Source organism: Branchiostoma lanceolatum, chromosome 1 (assembly GCF_035083965.1).
Source record: "Branchiostoma lanceolatum isolate klBraLanc5 chromosome 1, klBraLanc5.hap2, whole genome shotgun sequence".
Lineage (NCBI taxonomy): Eukaryota > Metazoa > Chordata > Leptocardii > Amphioxiformes > Branchiostomatidae > Branchiostoma > Branchiostoma lanceolatum.
Window position 1 is genome coordinate 7888309 of NC_089722.1, and position 6639 is coordinate 7894947.

A 6639-nucleotide genomic window follows, 5' to 3' on the forward strand; every position below is an offset into this window, starting at 1 on the left:
CTGAGTAACTTCAATATAATAATTTGCCAAAACAAAGCTTAATGACAAGGATTTGAACGGCGCCTTAGAAGCAGTCTGTATTCAATCGTTTCCTGGCAACGTGCATTCTAACAAGTGTTCCCTTACTTAATACCAATTACAGGTAATTCAAGCTTAATTGGAATTTATATGGAGGACGTGGAAGAGTGAACGTTATCGAAAACAGTGGAGTGTTGCTACTAATCTACTAACACATCAGCGATGTTTACACAATAAGGATGATGACAATAAGGTTAATCTTTATGGTATGGGAGAGGCACGTTATGACGTCTTCTAAGTGGAAGTTGTCCAAGACGATATCTTTTTACCAGGAAACGGTATTCGTTAGAGAACAACGTACATGTTTTGAGACGACTTCTGTATCCTTTTCTTTTGAAAGCTCGCGGAAATGGTTTCTCTTCACAGAGCCATTTTTGTTGATCTTCTTATCCCTCTATATATGATAGCGCACATTTTTCTTTTATTTTGAACCTTAGCAGACTATCTCATTCGAGCAGAAGAGCTCCAAGGCATCGGTTACGCTTCCTTCATACATCATCAGACGCAATCTGAGATCCCACATTTGCAACTGTCGGTGTCCTGACCCTTTTGAGAAAATATTCGGACGGGCAAGGTTGGATTAAATGGCAGAATACGTCAGTTCCAGCTCAGAATATCGCTGATCGAATCTATGGGTTATGGGAATGAATGCGCTTTCGCACGAAGGGTATTTAGAGGTCGTATCGTTCGGAAATTGAATTAAGGACGATCGACACGCTGGAAACCCGATCTCAAAGTGTCACACTAAACCTCTACCTTAAGTTTAAGTGATGATGAATAGAATAACGAAGTACACGTTCTGGTGGTTTTATTTGCTTGGCGCTTGACATTTGGTTCAGAATGTCTATCGATTCAACTGGCCATGGAAGCAATAGAAGTAATGGGCTGCTTTGACGTGGATCGAATAACTTCCGTCTTAGATATGATCGACGCTGTGTGTGTGCCTATGTTTTTGTACCCGAGTGTGTGTGTGTGCCTCTGTATGTGTGTCTGTCTGTCTGTCTGCCTGTGTGTGTGTCTGTTCATGTGTCAGTGTGTGTGCGTGTGTGTGTGTGTGTGTATGTGTGTGTGTGTGTGTGTGTGTGTGTCTGCGTGTCTGTGTCTGTGTGTGCCTGTATATGCAATAACTAGAATACACAATTAGAATTTTACAAGTACACGTTCTATTTGTTTGCTGATTAATGTTTGGTTCCTCGTGTCTATAAAGCAATAAAAATAATGGCCTGCTTTGACCTGGAACTGATAACTTCCGTCCTACATCCTCAGATATGGCGGACATTACTCGTGACATTACAGAGGTTTTACCCTCATCCCTTGGCTGCACACGCGCACATTCAGCATGTGGAACTAATGCAAATATACGGCTGCGCTGTACTATAGCCCCCGTCACAAATAAGAAATTCAGCTCGGCCAACGTGTTGGCGAGCTTCAAATGTGCATTTTTGGCCGAAGTACGGCCGACGTCCAGTCGATTACGCGGGCTTCGGGGGATTTTTAGAAATAAAAGTTGATCCAAATATTGGCCTTTTACCAGGTTAGTCGATACTGACTTCGTCCATGTCCAAGATATGGTACCATCTCATGAGGGATTTTTAGTGTTCGACGGACGTCGGCCGAGATTTTTATTGGAAAATACGGTCGACGCTCGGGCGATTTTGAAATTCGGCGAGCTTCGGGCGATCTACAAATTCGGCCGACGCTCGCATGAATTGTGACACCGGTTTAACGCCCATGTCCATCACTAGAAGAAGAACATGGGTGAAGAACATCTTATAGCACTACTGCCGCCTCCCCTGGTGTTTGTTTACATGGTCGCTACTCTAAACAATTTAAGTTTTATTTTTTTTGCTTTTATGATGTTTTCCGTCCATTTTCATTTGTTTCTTGCGCCCTATCTCCTATCTCTAGAGCTACCATGTAAAAGGCTCCGTATCCCATCTAGAATAAGATTACTAAAGCAGGCCTTTATTGGATTCTCTCTTAGGCCCACAATGTCGCAAGCTGTAAAACTTCAAAGGCTAGATTACCCAACCAACTTCATTGCCCGTTACGCCAAGGAAAAAGCTTCATTAACTATATTAGGGAGGGATAACCAATGCACGTGACAAATGGTCATTCTTTCCACGTATGACAAATAAGTCACATCGTTATCTACCCTATCTATCAGAGAAAACTATATGCGTGTAATTTCAACAACAAAGTAGTTGAAAGAGACTCTCAACTACATGTATACAGATAGAAAATGAAGAGAACTTTGTCAGTAGAAGATTTCAATTACAAGAAGATAATAATCACGACAGGCACCCGGAACTAGACACTTTCATCGCGTGTGTCTAATACAAAGGAAACACCGAACAGCACTTCCTGTTCCTCGTAATCACCCGTAATTTGAGTAATCTGTTGAAGTATGGTGGACGTGTAAAAAGTAACGTTATGGGGAACGCAGAGTGACGTCACTCTCCTAAGCAACTCAGCTATATCTATATTTTGGAAATCACGAGCATGAAGAGAATATCAGCATGGGGGACCGACCATGAACAACATATGTCATTGTCAAGGAATATTTGTATAGACGTGCTAATGTCCCACCAGGTGTTTAGATACTACCCCTGAATCTCCTTTCGTTACGGCGAGGTAAAGGAAATGGTTTCCTTCTGCAAAGCAATTTTCTTTGATACCTTGCTTATCGTCCTAGCTGCTGATTCCACACACTCTCAGAACTTTCCATCATATTGTACCATTTCAGACTATCTTCTTCCAACAGACGCAATCAGAGACATCGCTTACCCTCTGACCATAAGTCACACACTTTTAGACGTGCTCTGATAACATCGCCTCTACAAACAGGTTTTCATTACCATCATGGCTCTTGTCCAAAACAAATTTGTACGTCCTTAGCAACCAGGCCGAGTTGAATAGCACAATACATCAGTTCTATGGGACAACTGTCTTGAGCTAAACGAATCACACGATCAATTTAAGACAAGACGTATTTGGCCATTGTGAACTAATTGGCTCGCGCACAGAGATGTTCTTAGATTATACTGTCTGGAAATTGGATTACCGGCGCTTGTTGCGTTGGAAAACCGTACTAAAAGTCTTACACGACTGGCTCCGCAGAAGAGATACATGTACAGAGCATGCACATGATGAGAATGACAACGCACCTAGATAATGGCGTATGCATGTTTACGGGAGCACAAGTTGGAGTTAGAACTGTCCTTGGTGCTGATTGTCTGGCTATTCAATCGGAAAGGAGGAACATAATGGCCCGATCATAATCTGGAACTAATAGCTTCCTACAGACTCCCTCTCTCAGATATGACCGTCATTATACGTTCCATTACTGTATTCCATTCCAACACGTGTGAAACCAGTCTGTGGAACTAATGCAAATAGACGAGAAAGCTGTTGCACTAGCGTCCATGCGTGGCTAAAAGAGTTCTCTCTAGATCTAGTACTTTATTGCCACTTTCGCTGCAGCTGTTAAGTCCTCTTCTCTTCTTTGCCATGCTTTGTTTATTTGGCTGATGGGCTCGTGAATAAAAAACAGTGGACTGCCCTGAAACTGTTGGACACTGGCAGGGAAAAAATGATGATCACAAACGGAGTACCGTCGTAAAGAAAAGTTTGTGTAGGTTTCTGAAGATAAACTTTGCAGCTAAAAAACAGAAATAGGATAGACCAAAAATTTCTAAACATTATGACGGGTTCAGTTATTTCGTCTTACATTTACAAAAGTTCTCATAATGATAGGACACTTTGCTTATTGTAGCAACTCTACGAGTAGTGTTACCTTTTCTGCTTTACAGTATACTTCATCTAATTTTGTTTCCCAACATCTGATTAGGGATTATAATCCATCCTCACAATGATGCATGAAACAACGCGACAGAGGTCAAATGGCCACAAGAGACTCATCACGGGTTAAGGACAGGAAATTGGTTCATGATCTTTTTATAGAAATAGATACAGGGTAAGTGTCCCTGTGGGCGGTCTGACCTCTGATGACAAACCGCACAACCTGTCCTTCCAGGAAACAGTGAGTCATCGCATCGCATGGAAATTCTTTTTGATAATAACAGCTACGTGATAAGATATATAAGAGGATACATAATTGTTTGAATTCCTTTCTTAGTGAGTATGGTGTGGAGTAATATTTCAACCTAGATTATCGATACAGCTTCTTCTTACACCCAAATGCCTTTTGTATGGTTTTCAGTACAAGTATAATATATATTGGAATAATCTTGTTACAACCGTTTGTATGCTTTTATATTTCCTTTGTGATTTCTCCTTTAACAGCCTTTATACATCAAGATCACGTGTCGGAAACCTAACTATCACGTTAAGTTTCGGGACACAGACGGACACATCAATCAACTTGATCCGGGGATTGATGGTGCTCTCTCGTCTATGCGCTCAGCCCTTCTAATTAGGATGTACCAATCAGATAATCGGTTTAACGTAGAGGTACTTCCTTTGGGTAACGCGATTATCTAAGGATTGATGTGGCGATATTCTTGGCTTAACTTTATAAAAGCGCGTAGACGGGACGTTGAAAACAATTTACCCTGACCAGATTCGTTTCAAAATTGTTACGGCCTTGTGGTTCTTTCAAACTATGTTCACAATGGTCGAGGAAACAGGGACTTAGATACACCTTGGCCAATACAGAAAATAAGTCCTAAAGAAACTCAGAGATATTCTAATATTTGGAGACTAACTTTCTGAACATTTCTGACAACAACAAAAAACGTTTGATACAAAAATATAATTTCTGTTCCCTATCTTTCTCACCCCTACTATACAGGTAAGTTCTCAAAGATAGGGAGAAGATTTTAGTTAGTACGAACTTCAGAAAGATACTTCTGTTCATTGTAATCCTTTGTCTGTTAGCTATTGAAGGCAATTGTTTATTTCAACTTTAATTTCCCCTCGCTCTGTTTCCTTGTTTGTTATCTTCTCCCATGACATACTCGCACTCTATATTTGACATATTTGAGCAAAGCAATCAATAAAGTTTACATGCCCCTATGGTACACAGAACCATGATAAAAATTATCAACAAACAAAAGACTTCCTGGCTCTGTCCCGGAGGTCAGCCGATTTGTTTGTTCAACATAACAACATCCTGGTGGGTGTTCACGAGCTGTCTTTACAATTTTACACATGACAGGTAAATGTAGCTGAGTTATGTTTACGGGTATGAGTGGGTGTGTTTTGAGCTCAGTATTCCATGGACGCAATATATGACAGACGAAAGAACAGAGCTAATAGAAGGCTACGGTGACCAAGAAATTGTTTATTTTGAGATAAAATTATTGATATATCTATTAGATGCAATTCATTCGTCTCAAGCATAGAAAAAATACATCTATATATTGACGACATTTAGACTTGCCCCTCGTAGCAGGACAAAAAGCTATAATCACCACCATCATGTCACACTCAAATGGAGCCTGATAAACGCAAAGCCCTTTCACACATAATACTATGCAGGCACAGCTTTCCTTCAATAACGGATAAAGAGCCGACTTAATGGATTGGTCTGTTGCAGCGATAATGTTTTTAAAGGGTGGGTAACGACGTAAGAAGACAACAAAATGAAACGTGATTTGGGATGGAGCATTAGCTTTAGACTTAAAAAAAGCCTTCGACACATATTTGTCAATGTCCTCATATATCAATCTGCTTTCTTTGCATGTTGTTTGTCTTTACTCGGAATTTTTCAAAAGATGGGAATCATGTTGGCACAAGTGACGTCATGCAGCGTTGTGACAAATCGGTCTCGCGCAGAGGCTGGAGTGATGTTCGTATGCGTGACTGATAGCCCACGTAGGCCTCATCAAAGGAAGTCCCCCTTTTATCTCTCTTTGATCCCCAACTTCAAGGTGGAACGAGGATTGGCTTGACAGAGTGAGTGTTCCACCGGCACGCACGACCGTGGCGTCAAGAGTGGTGAGGCAGATTCCAAATCTTTATATGGGCAGAGGAGTGCTTTTATGTGACATTTCAGCCGTTAAGTGTTCAATATTGATGCTTTAGTCATAGAATATGAAATATGATACTGAATCAGACAGACAAGAGTTTTCTTACGTTTTCGCCTGTTTGTCAAAACTGGAGAAGAGGTAAGGAGAGAGACTTAACTTCCTGCTCATACTCCCTTGTAGTCGTCTACGTCCATACGATTTCATCTTCCTTGCTAACACAATCATTGGTTCATATTACTGTAATCATGTACGACACTAAATCATCTGGGCTTACTGTGTGCTTGATACGAGTGTCGGCAATGGCCCTTTGATATCTTTCACGTCTGTACTTCTGCTCCTTTAGGATCAAACCTTAGTTTGCCATTTTGTCACCAGGCAGTTTTAGATTGAATTTTCTTATCGACATTAGATTTAAAGTAAGAACGTGAGTCAAAATTGCTTTTAGTTTCTAGCCAGTTCTTTGCTTTGTAACAAATATGTTACAAAGAAGCCATTGTTTACATAGGAAGTGAGTCAGCAGTTTTGAGTGGGCATGTTGATAATTACGTTTGCTGTTTCCGTATTTCTA